This window comes from Salvia hispanica, chromosome 4 (genome assembly GCF_023119035.1).
Source record: "Salvia hispanica cultivar TCC Black 2014 chromosome 4, UniMelb_Shisp_WGS_1.0, whole genome shotgun sequence".
Classification (NCBI taxonomy): Eukaryota; Viridiplantae; Streptophyta; class Magnoliopsida; order Lamiales; family Lamiaceae; genus Salvia; species Salvia hispanica.
This window is the reverse complement of record NC_062968.1, coordinates 29,074,220-29,088,007: the sequence shown is the minus strand read 5'-3', so window position 1 is coordinate 29,088,007 and position 13,788 is coordinate 29,074,220. Positions and strand designations below refer to the sequence as shown.

The 13,788-nt window shown below is 31.6% G+C and overlaps 1 pseudogene; it reads left to right on the top strand.

Moving 5' to 3' along the window:
- LOC125222000 overlaps positions 1-13,788 on the top strand; it is a 41,442-nt pseudogene that overhangs the window by 826 nt on the left and 26,828 nt on the right.

The following is a 13,788-nucleotide window of genomic DNA, read 5'->3' as shown; positions in this document are numbered from 1 at the left end:
AAGGGTAAGATTTTTAAATTTTAATTAGAATGTTTGTTTGGTTATGGACTTATCATAGTATAGTGATAAAAACTTTTGGAATTTGGCAACTAATAGTACTCCACATTTTAATTCATAGTACTGTATAACCAAGTGCTTCTATAAGTAGAGTGTCGGTATATATAAATGTATACTGATTTTATTCGCATGCCACCATTTTGAGTTGGATAAATTCTGACCAAAGTCGAAAATTCTGTTACATTAATAATGCGTAAGTAATTTTTCCTTTTTATCAGATCTGTGAAATCATTTTTAAGAAAAAATAAATTTATTTATAAAACTTATGGATGGGGGTGTAGGATAAAATAAATGCAGAGTATTGGGAATTAGCTAGATCTGAAAACTATGGGTAAGGTCTGAAAATAGAATTGCTAGGGTCTGGAAATAGAATTATACAGAAAAAGCTGTTCCAAAAATTCCTTGCAGTGCAGCCATATTTAAACAGACATAATAAATTAAATTGAGTTAATAAACATCTTATATTGTTTCTAAAATCTAGACATTTGCTAGCTGTAAAATACTACTCCTAGTACCATGTTTATAAAAAAGTCTATACTACTAGTTTGAAAAGAGAAAATTATTTCTTCTTTCATGATCACTTTAGATCACGCAAGATCCAATTTAGATTTATTTTTAATTAATTAATACTCCTATTTTAAAAATAAAAATTATTTTCATTACACTATTTCAATAGTAAGAGAGAGAAATAGATAGATTTGATGGGTATGGGGGCTATAGATGTGGGCATCAAGTCATTTCATGCAGACAGCTTTAAATCAATGGTGGTAAGATCTGTTGTTACTATCTTCCTTCATTGAATGTCTGTTGTTTAAATATGGATATATTTCAGACTCTTCAACTAGATTTTCCAAACTCTGGGTAATTTCTATTTAAGATAGCAATTACCTTAGTAAATCTAGTAAAAAGCTTTTACATTGTCAGAATTACAAATCTAGGAGCTCATTGCAATATAAAAACAAAATTTTAGTCACTAGTATTAAAAATTGTTTATTTTTAAGTAACAAATGTAGTTACTGTGTTTTGGACTTTTGGTAGAAGGGCTAATTAGGGTTTTAGAGTAACAATTTTGGTTGGTTTGTCAAATTACTATGTACTCCTATAACTTTCTTTTAATAATATAAATAAATGCCATACATGTCCATTAAATATTTCACATTACTATTTTGAGATACCCATTTATTAAATTGTGCCATTCACATTGAGTCATTGATTATTTTTATAAATATACTCCACACTAAAAATTCCAACCTTACAATGTTATTATTTGCTTGACATTAATTATTTTCTTCCCAACAATTTATTGTTATTAATGAAAAACATAGGCAACAACCCTTGCTAAAATAAAAACTAAGAACATGTGGAACATTTATGAATTTACTTGAAAAAGTTACTCCATATGAATTCAAAATAATTATTTTTGCCACCTATAGGATACCAACCCAATATCATACTCCCTCCGTCCCGATTAGAAGTTACTGACTTTGATCGGGACGGATTTTTAAAAAATGTAAAGAAAAGTTGGTTGAAAAAGTTAGTGGAATGTGAGATCCATTTTTTTATATTGGTTTAATAATAAAATGCAAGTGAATTGAGTTAATGGAATGTGGGACCTACTACTATTTATGATAAAAATGAAGTGTGACTCTTAATTGAGGACATATCGAAATGGAAAAGTGTGACTTTTAATCGGGGACGGAGGAGTAAATTTATTCAACAAAGTGGTTAATCCACAATATATTTCCATGAACACGCTTGAAACGTTTCCTAATTTTAATTATAAGAGGTATTTTTATTTTTGTCAACTTCTTATTATTAAAAAATACAAAAACTCGTACTGTAGTGTACTCCCAGCTAATTTTCTTTTCATCTAAATATCATTAATATTTGTTTATTTCGATTTGTAACCCTAAATGTGTAGTACGTTTTGTAAAATGAAGATATGTGTTAACTGCAAAGATAATAAACGTCGTTTATAGTATACAACTAGGTCGACCTAACTGATCGCGGTATCAATCAATTTTAAATGTTAAACCAAGATATAAAATTATTTTACGTAAACTATTGAGGAAATTAAATGGGAGTGGTTCGTATATATGTTAGTCAACATGACAAAAGGGAAAAGTGGGTGTCTCAAATATTCCCGAAATGATGATCATAGGGCCCTCTAAAATCACAATGCTTTTGGCCATATATATTGAATTACATATTATTTCTATATAGTTTCTAATCTTATGGATGTGGTTATTAACAATTTAACACCGTTATTAATTTTATTAAATTAAAATGAAAAACAAAATAGGCATGTTGTTTTATACTACGCTCTATATATCCCATTAAAAATGAAACATTTATTAAAATAGAAATAACATAATCTCTACTCTTTAATTTCATATCTCTCATTCTAATTACCCCTCGTTAACTCACAAAACAACACCCTCATAAAATCGCGTGCTTGAAAAGCAAATGTTTCATTTCTAATAGGGATGGAGGAGTATATTGTATACAACGTATACTCTATTAATTCTAACACCTTTAATCTTTGTAGGAGTAATATTTTTTGTATTATGTAGTATTTATTGCTACTAAAACATCGTAATGTAAAAAAATTAATAATACATCTCTTCATAAATCTTGTTTTTATATCCCAAAATACTATGCGTTACACCAATAATTCGATACTCATAAGACTTGGACGTTGTTACTAGTAAAAATATAAAATCTCAAAAAATAATTATGATGCGTGGGAGGATTTTTTGCATGGACAAGTACATGAAAAAGAGTTTTAAGGAGACATATATTCAAACGTAAATGATTTGGTTTGGATGTTGAATGAAAAATAAGTAGTATTTTAGGAGGGAAAATGCGAAGTGGCAACAGTCGTAGTACTAAAGAAAAAGGGCCTCTTTTTGATTATATGACAATAATGACTGAATCCACCAATATACAAACACCCAAAAAGAAAAGGAAAAAAGAAAAAGATATTCCATTATCTACAAAACCAAATTATGAGCATATGCCCCAGCACAAAAGCAGCTGATCAAAACAACTTTTTCCATCACACTTTCACTATAATTTTCCACAATAATACTAGTGGTTTCATTTCAAAGAATTTTGGTAGAGTTAGATTAAATATGTGTCTGGATATTTTGATCAGATGATGTAACACCTTGTTTTCCTATGATAGATGTCTTAGCTAGTACTGTTGTTATTTCTTCCATATTATTTTTATAATGCACATTAATTGTTGTGTTTGAGTGCATAGCATAGTGTTGCTTTCAATCTGATCGAGTGATGAAAGAAGTTGCAAAAGGAGAAAATGTGACATTAGATGATCTAGCATGTGTAACATTCCATGCATGACAGATTATGGTAGGATCGTTGGCATATATGAGGGTGAAAACTACATTAAACCCGGTAATTGGATTGTTGTCGTCACAGTGCAACATCTCAATTCTCAACCCTAAGCATTCAGGTTGGAGTTAGCTTTTGTTACGTGTGTGACTCATTATCAACGATGAGCAATGCACCGTAATCCGGACCTCCGAATTCCATTTTTAAAATTGTCATTGGAGCAACATAGAGTTTTACTAAGCATGTTGAGTCTAATTAATTTACTTTTGTGGGTAAATAAACATAAATGTTTAAAAAACATGTCACGGTGCATTTGAATTTGAGATAGAGATCAGACAATAACAACTAGCTAACACATGCACATATGACCCAACCATTTTATAAAGTACTAGTAATGAGATTTTAATTTGTTAAATTTAGAAACAAAATCACTAATTAAGTCAACTTTGTTCCACATTAATTGTCCAAACATTACAACATTTTTCGAGTGACAGAAGCAGAGACTAAAATTGTGGAAACAATATGATAATAGAAGAAAAATGATAGGAATATAACAAGAGGTAAAATTAAAAAGATTGGTGCATCAGAGCAGACTGTATTTATATGAGGGTAGCTGTATCCGTACACACAAACCAGATATACATACACAAAACACTAGAGAGAAAGAGATGGTATATTTAGATTGTTATAGAAATAGAATAATAAATGAATGGAATATACTAGTTGGAAATAGGGATGAAATTGGAGAGAGAGTCCAAAACCAAATCTATGGAGATCATAGCAAGAGCCCAGTTAGGCTATAGTACAACTCACAATTTCAATTTGCACCCTCAACTATATACATACTTTACTACTCTCTCCTTATGCTTATGACTTTATTTTAGCGTAAATTTGGGATTGATTTTTTAGTGCGATTAAATTAGAATTTTAAGTATAATGAGAATCACTTAATAAAGGGCCTCTTAACTTAATCTAACATATTAATTAAATGCATTAATTCTAATTTAAATTATAAATAGTATAAGGAGTTTGTGACGAGTTGAAAAGCACTGATGCAATTAACATGGACGGAGGGAGTATATTATAGATGCAAGTGTGAAAAAAACCAACAAACATATTATGAGGTCACACACTTCCTCAAAAGAAATGTACTCTATCAAAACCACAAAAGCAAACAAGACCAAGGGATAAGAGCATGATATTACATAAGTCATATGTTTACTATGACAGCATTTTCTAATATTGATCAAATCCTCAATACATTTGATTCGGCTGAAAGGAACACAGCAGACACCACCTTTTATTCACCATCATCTAAATAGTGGCATGAATGGGATCCCTGTGTAAATGCCACTGCGAAGTGCTGTGGTGAATCAAACCCTTCATTTGTAAAATGAAAAAAAGATTATAAGTATATGAAATTAATTAATGGTGAAGATCACCATTAATGAAGGAGTTTGATTCATACAACACCTTGTGTGGCATTTTGCACAGGGGATCTCATTCAATTTCGATCCATCTTCTCAAATACTGCCTCCTGCATCTACTAACAATAATAGTATAAAATTAGTAAGTAAAATATAATAGGGACAGAAATAGAGAGGAAAAATAGTTTGAGTACTATTAGGGGAGAATGTGGACTATTGAAATTTACAAGGCATAGAAGGCGACTCATTTTTGTAAACATTAAAAAAAACAGAACTATTATTTGTGGATTAAAATTTTATTGTTGAGCCACCGTTTTGATCAAATATGCAAATATGTATGTTCATTTTGTAGACAAAGCACGAGATTAAGACTTTGGACAAACAAAAAGAAAAATTCAATAGCTGAAACAAAAATATTGGAGTATCTTAAAGCATCATCCATGTTGAAGGATATGCAAAGAAATTGAACAAGTTGAGGGGGCAAAATGGAATTTTACAAAATACTGTATTAATACCTCTAACATGAGTATCTGAGAATGACAAGAGTCTGCAACCTTCAATTCCAACCCACCCCACCAAATAGTACACTGTTATATGTCTCACTGATCTTACTACCTTTCTGTTTCATTATTTATTATTCTATTCACATTTTTAAATTTGTTTTGTTCCACAACAAATTCAATTCTGAATATATTTTACATCAATAATAGTTTGTCAGGTGATTAAATATGGTTCATGCATGTCTCACTGCTAAAATATTGAATGATACCTTCTTGTAATATCACATATTTTTGGAAGATATGCTTGTTTAACTTTATTCTCTACTCTTACACTCTCAAATTCTATTCTATCCAATATTAATTAATAGTCTTGATAGAGAATGATTAAACAACACAAATTTTAATACATAAAATTAATAATAATATTATTGGAATATTTCTAATGAAATTAGTCTCACTTCATTCATAGAAAATTGTTATCACAACACAAATAACCATAAATATATTTATACTACTATATAAAATCATTATCGCAACATAAGTATTACTATTCCCTATTAATGTATTTATATATATTATTATAAATCAAGAAGCAATACTTTTCTGATGATTTTATTTTACCAAATGATAAAAAGATGAAGGAAAACATTAACTCGTAGTACTACTTCATTAATTTAAAGAAAACAAAATAAATTCAGCCTCTCTCTTTAACTAGCAATGTTGTGTCACAATCTATGCCTAATTGTATGGTCACAATCACCATAGATTCCCTCCATTCTTTATATCTGTAAGTAGATAAATTGACTGCCTCATCTTTAATATAAATAGAGTAACAACATAACACATTAACAAATTCAACTCCAATCTTCCTCCACCACAATACATCCATTTTTCGTTAAGAAAAAAATTAACCAAACTATGTAGGAGTTGGCAAACAAAAATTAATATGGAGTATGTAAAAAAAAAGCTTTTGGCTACTTAAATTGACATCATTTAATACACACAACCAGTCATGTCTTTATTTCACATGCGTACATATTGTCAATAAATTCAAACACATCATACACCATAATTTTTCACGGTGAGAGAATTGAGCAAATAATGTCAAATTTATGATATATAGTCACTCAACACTCATTTAATAAATTTGCAGGAATCACTAAAAATTGACCAAATTTATTGTTTTTATTTGCCTGAAAAATTATCAATGTATGTCATCAGATATTAACGTTTGGTCCTTCAGTTTTTGCTATTAAAAGTTTCAAAATGTGTTTGGATTGGGATTACCAAAGGTTACCAATTGCCTAAAATATGTTATATAATGACATATGAATTGGGATTACCTCTTTTAACGTTTTCCTTTGGCTATAAATGGATAGTTTCAACTATGTAGATTTATTACCATAATACTGTGTTTGGAGATTCTGGGAGCAGACATGTCTCCACTAGATAATATACTCAGTAATTGAGGCCTCTAATATAACGTAATTGCAATCTCATACCCAACACAAACTATATTTCTTTTTCTATCCCTATAATACCTGTATTTGTATAAAAAATACTTCTTTACAAGTTTAAAATCCATTTTTATTTAAATCCGTCAGTTTAAGAGTCGATTAGAATCTACCATATTTTGACATAAAATTTATCCCCATTATTCATCAAATTTACACTCAAAACATTATTTTATAAAAATAAAAACAAAATTCAAAACACAAAATCAAAAAGGTCCCACTTTACCTCTTTCAATTAGTACTATTATATACTCCAACAATCACTCCCCAATTAAATTGTACTCAAACAATTTTTTTAAACCGTCATCTAAATGTTTCTTAAACCGGGACGGATGAAGTACTATGGAGTATTGTAGTATTAAACTTTTGCTGTACCGTGATTTTCAGTAGTCAACATTATGCATTTTCTGTATATTGAAAATGGCACGATATATTGAAAATTCAATATACTACACTGTATTTTTTGATACATCACGTGATAAAATTACTCTTATACTATTTGTCTATTTCTATTTCACATCACCTCTACTCTTGAAAAGAATCACAAAGAGAAAACAAGTCCACCTAATACAGGCGATTGTTTTTCAAATCACTATTTCCTCGACAACAATATTTAAATTTCAAACGAAGATAGGAATACTAATTTTCAAATTCTTCATCATTTATTAACCAAATGAAACATTATTTCTTAATCATAACAAGTAGTACCACCAGTCTTCCAATTTTGAAACTTCCTAAAAAAGGGTTTTTTGCATGTAGCAAATTAAAATTAAAGAGATAAAAACCTTTACTTAGTGAGTGTTGCTGTTTAGATAGGGAGAAGATGATGGTATTGATATAACAAACAATCAGAAGAGAATAGGATGATCAGTCAACACTATGGATATGTTAGAAAAGAAATTATCTGACAAAATTAGGTCTGGTAATATCTATCAATCAATAGATGAGTGATTGGCTCTCTCTCCCCCTTAATTGCTCTATTCAATAATCAAAGAATATGATTAATTTGAAATGTGAAAGGAAGCCGTCGTATCTATATGTATTTGTTGAGGGCTACTTGACAAAATCTCTGAATTACTACTACACAGTCTGTGCGCTAACTGGCTCTATTCATCAGACCTACTGCCCTTCGTCCTTTCGCACATTTAGTATTACAAATTTTGTGTTTTCCCAACTTACTTTAGTCCCTTTTTTTTTATCCCAAAAAAAATCTAAATCACACTCTCTCTATTTTACTTAAATCTCGTAAAAAAGAAAAAAAAACGCTTCAAATAACATGGGACGAAAGGATCGAGTATTTTAAAACTCTATTTCCTTACGTCCGAACTAAATTTAGTCAGTTCTTTTGAACAAAGAGATCAAGAAATTATATTAAATGATTTAAATAATAATAATACGCATACACTACTATAAAATAAGAGATAGAAAAAGTAGATGAGAGTAAAATAGATAATGTAATAATGTAAGATTAATTAATTAAATGTTTTATTTTTTTTTAAAAAAATTAATGACTCAACTTTTTTTGAGTTGTCAAAAAAAAATAGACTCAACATAGTTGAGATGGGAGAGTATCTTATTCAAGGGAAACAATTTCCAATCCCACATGATTTTATTATACTCTTACGCCTCATAATAGATGCCACACTTAGAGCACTCCCATGGAGTTCCCTAAAAACTCCTTATTTCTCCCTTAACGCACATCGCCACATCGCACTCAAAATTTATCCCGTTTTAGCCAAGTGCTACATTGGTTTCTCCCTTATTTCTCCCTTATTTCTCCCTAACTCAACATTTCATTTTTACATCATTATTTTTTATATTATTTAATTTTCCCTACAAATGTATTTAATAAATAGACTAATAATGAACAATTCATGTTGTATTAATCATTGGAAAATATAATACAACAGAAAAAAACTACAAATAAAAACGCAAATAAACAAAGATTTAAAAAAAAAATCTAAGACGGAGGGGCCGGGGGGCGTGGATCGAGCCCCATGGGTTTTGGGAGATTTCAGGGCCCCCTTTTTCGGGGTCCCCCCCCGGGGGGAAGTCCCAAACTTTTGGGGAAGAACACCGAATAAGTGGCTTTTTCAAGCCCCAGACGGTTTCGACGCGTTTTCCGACGTTGCCCTTCCTTCCGCCCTTTCCCTTTTCATTCCCCCCCGGCGTCGGCGGCCCACCCCCACCAAGTCGAGGGGGTAGGGGCCCTCGCTTCTCCAACGCGTCGCGAAAACCCCTTTTCCCCCGCAAAAGGCGTTTCCCCCGTCGGGACGGGGAGATCCTTAAATTTTAGATTTTCCCAATCTTAAGTTTGACAAAGACGGTATATACATCCGATTTCATCTCGACCATGTGCTCGCCCGCCACTCCGAGCATCGGGAAAAATCCCGTGAAGCCCCAGTCTCATAGGCTTTAATGCCGGGGGATCCCCCGCATGGCCTTCATAGGCAGCCTTTTTTCCCGATTTCGCGGGAATCCGTTTCCGAATATCTCCAGTTGCCGGGCGGCCCGTGACGGTCCGCCGCAGGGTTATCCCGACTTGCGAGGGGGAGTCCACCGGCCCCTTCTCAACCCGACGGGCCGCAATGACGACGCCGGCCCTTTTCCCTCCCCCCCTTTAAAGGCGGTGCTTTTTCCCCCTGGTCCTCCCGCCGTCGCGCCTGGATTTTTGGCCCCCCCGGGTTGATCCGGTGTAAGGGGGCCGATACACATCCCCCGAAAGGGCATTCTCCCAGATAAGAGGGAGAAAGTCTCCGCCGAGGAGTCCAAAGGAACGACCGAGGAAGTTGGCCGGGGAGACCATCCCAAAACGACCGATCCATCGCCTTTTTTATCCTTTTTGGGAATTTTAACTCGATTTTCCCCCTTACCCTTACCCTTTTCCCCGAAACTTTTCTTTTCCAAAAACTCATAATTTTGATAAAATTAAGATTGGGAGAAGAGATTGAAAATGGGGGAATAAGATTTGGGGATGAATGGGGGAAGGGGGGAAATATTTATAAAGAAAAATTTGTCAAAAAAAAAAAAAAAAAATTTTTTTTATCGCGAATCGCCGAAACCCCAAAGGGCCGCATCCCCATAATCCCAGAACGCCATGCCAACGAACATTATCGCCACGCACTTCCCAAATGGTGGGATATGGGGGTATGACATTTATTATGGGACGAAGGAAGTATAAATAGTGAATTGCTACCAAACCATTTTATGAAATTAATTGGAGAATTTTTAAAATTAAATACTCTATATGTTCCATAAAAATATATACATTTTCTATTTTCGTCTATTGCATAAAAATAAGGGCATTTTCGCTTATGGAAAGTTGTCACAACTCATTACTCAAATATACTCCCTCCGTCCAATAAAGATTGTCCCATTTTTCCATTTCCGTCCGTCCCACAAAATTTGTCCCGTTTCACTTTTACCATTTTTTGTAGTAGACCCCATATTCCACCAACTCATGTCTACTCACATTTTATTATAAAACTAATACTTTAAAAGTAGGACCCACATTCCACCGACTTTTTCAACTCACTTTTCATTACATTTCTTAAAACCGTGTCGAGTCAAAGTGGGACTATCTTTGTGGGACGGATGGAGTATAAATTTATTTACAACTTATGCCACTGTAGCCCACCATTATAATTCATTAAATATTAATAATAAAAAGGATCCTACTATGGATCTCCACTATGTCACCACAATTCATTAAATATTAATAAAAAATCTCACTATCCATTAGATTTGATCTCATACTATGCAAAAGGGTGTTGTGCATTCACATGCCAATTTTTTTTTAAATTGTTATATTTTGATATTATATTTTAGAAATAAAATTTTTGGTTTTAAACCATTGAGATCCAAATCCCCGACGCGCCCCGACAGGGACGGTCGGGCCAGGGGCATCCATTGTCCCCGGTCGCCCCCGATCTCGGGCCCGATCAAAATTGAGACGGGGCCATTGCGGGGCCGCCCCCGATCAAAAAAAAAAATTATAAAAAAAAATTTTTTTTAATTATAAAAACGTTTTTTAAATTTTAAAAAAACAATTTTTTAAAATTTAAAAAAAATCTTTTTTTAATTTAAAATAAAAAACTATATTTCACAACGATCCACAAAAAGACAACCCGGGAATTAGGAGCTTTTTGCAACGAAAACCCTTTTTATAAAATTTTTAACCTAACTTTCATATTCCCCGAGGGGGACAAAGATGTTTTATAAAAGGGTTTTCAACTCCAAATTTATTTGGATTAGGGGACAATTGTTTTACACTTAAAAGAGAGTTTTTTTTTGCTTTATGTAAAAATTTTTTATTTCATTACATAATCAGGTTAGCCTAATGGAAAGTATCTTGTTAAATTATGAGTTTGTGTGTTCAAGCCCCAAACTCAACATTTTTTTTTTTTATTATATTTTTCCCATTTTATTTGATTAATGTAAGTGTTTTATTTAAATTTATTGTGTTCTATAAATAGTGTATTTATATTTTGCTATTTTTTATTTGATTAAAATTAAATATGAAATTTACAAATTCTTTTTTTAAAATTAAGTAATGTATGATTTTCATTTAATTTAGTATTTAATTTTTTATTTATAATATGTGAAAATATAAAAAAATTTATTAAAATTGAAAAGAGAAAAGGGTAAGAGAAGGGATCCACTTTTCCCCCCATTTTAAAAAATAGTCATTTGACGAAAACTCCCCATGCCCCCTCAGGGATCCATTTTATGCCCTTTCCGTAATTCTTTCAAAGACCCAAACCCCTATTTATTGACAATTTAATTATCATTTTTTCTTTTCTCTCATCTTACTTTACCAATTGTGATTAATTTAAGCTATTTTAAAAACTACATTATACTTCCCCCGTCCAAAAATGATCTTTTTTCTTTTTTTTCACCATGAAACCCCATATTCATCCAGGAAACCTTTTTTTCCCACTTTTACTTTATCCTTTATGACCCCACCATCTACCAAAATTTTAACTACTTTTTTCTTGCTTAATAATTACACATTAAAATTCATGATAGTATATTTGAATTTTCTTCTATTGTTTTTAAAATTTGAATTAAAGTATTTTAAAATTTCATTTATAGTTCTAAAAAAAAAAAAAAATTATATAAAAATCATAAATATATGACCACAATATTATACACTTTTTATGTACTATATATGTATCTAAATATTTTAATTAAATGATAAATAAACCTATTTTTTCAAATAAATTAGATTTTTTTTACAAAATTTGATCACATAAATTTTTTATTCATGATAACCCAAATGATCTATTTATAGGACAAAAATTTTTAAAAAGAATTATAGTATTTGTTGTAGTAGAAGCCAAGGGCACAGTGACTTGGGTGTCAGTGTGTAATAAAAACACTGTTCGTGTGATGCTATTACATAATTTAGATGAAAGATTTACTGCCTTTATCTTTAATGCACATCTCTGATTTCCAAAGGACATGTTTTTTTTTGTGAATCAGAAACCTCATTACACGTTTAATAACATTGTAACGACCTCATCTATGTATCGCCTATTATTAATAGTATTTTTAAAGAGATGTTCTCCCACTGTTTCATGCTAATAAAGACATTTGTTTTTAAGACGGATTTAAGAATAGTTTGTTGGAGGGTGAAAAAAGTAGGAGAGAATAAATAAAAGAGAGAATTACTTTTATCAAAATAAACAACACAATTAACTTGAACTTACCAAAATGAAAAATGACTCTATTAATAGAAACGGAGGAGTATAGCTTTGGATAGAAAATTGTAGCGACTGCAAAATTTTCTAATTCATAGAGCGTATACAATGACGGATCCGGGAAATAGAATTCAGAAATACTATGACTCTAATAGAATTTTCTAGTGCTAGTGGGATGACGTTAGGGTGATCCGACCCAACCCGGCCCTGCATCCATTCATCCTTGAGATACAGGTAGTGGCTGCAAGCTTTCCCGTCGTTCAAAACAAGCATGGGACTCATTCTACGATGATAGCAAACTCCGGTTTCCTAAGCATAAATCGTCATCTATATAAATTATTCAAACCAAGTTCAACATATCTGATGTCATGTGCAAATGTTAGCAAATTAAATGAAACAAACAAATGGTTTCAAATGATTTTAAGATTGAACCTTCAGAAAAAAATTTAGATGAACAAATGGTTTTAAATTTTAGACTCTAAAAGAATTGATGTGTTCATCACCATCTTCTCACCAACTATAGTGTATATATGGCAGTAAAATTGGTGGTGGTTGTATCAATCTTATAAAAATCATGGTAGCAATAAACAGAATGGAGGAATATATTAGACGTTTTGTAAGTATGTGGATAGGCTAGAGGATATGATTATTTGGAAGAGTGGGAACCGGATGTAGCAATTGTAATTTTAGAGTAGATGTTTATTAGATGAAGTTTTAATCTGGCGAGTAAAAGAAGATGAAACTAAGTAAGCAGACAAAAACACAAGCGATGAGCTACTCAAGTATAGGACAAAAAACTGACCCGCTGCGAAACTACAATCCCCAGTTTATCGAGTGGTGATGCGTCTGAAATCATTAAAAACTAGTGAAATCATTAAAGAAGACGACAAGTTGCTTCTCCAACTCAATGACGCCTCTCTTTTTTCTTGCTCTTTTTCTTTGAAATTTTGAAATTCTATGCTTTACTTAATTTTTCAGACAATTTTTAACGTTAATCAAAAATTAAACAAGACAACATAGTTGTTGATAAGAGGTTTTTCTTTCTTCTTTTAATCAATAAGTCGGATTAGAACTATTATTGATTTTTTACACAACAGAAATAAGCAATAAAACTCTTACATCACATAAATTTGTTATTTTAAAGCTTACGAGATGCAATTAACATTTTAAAAGTACTTAGTTAGCACTAATGAAAATATACAAGTAGTTAGTACTATATGTTTGATGAGGTGTT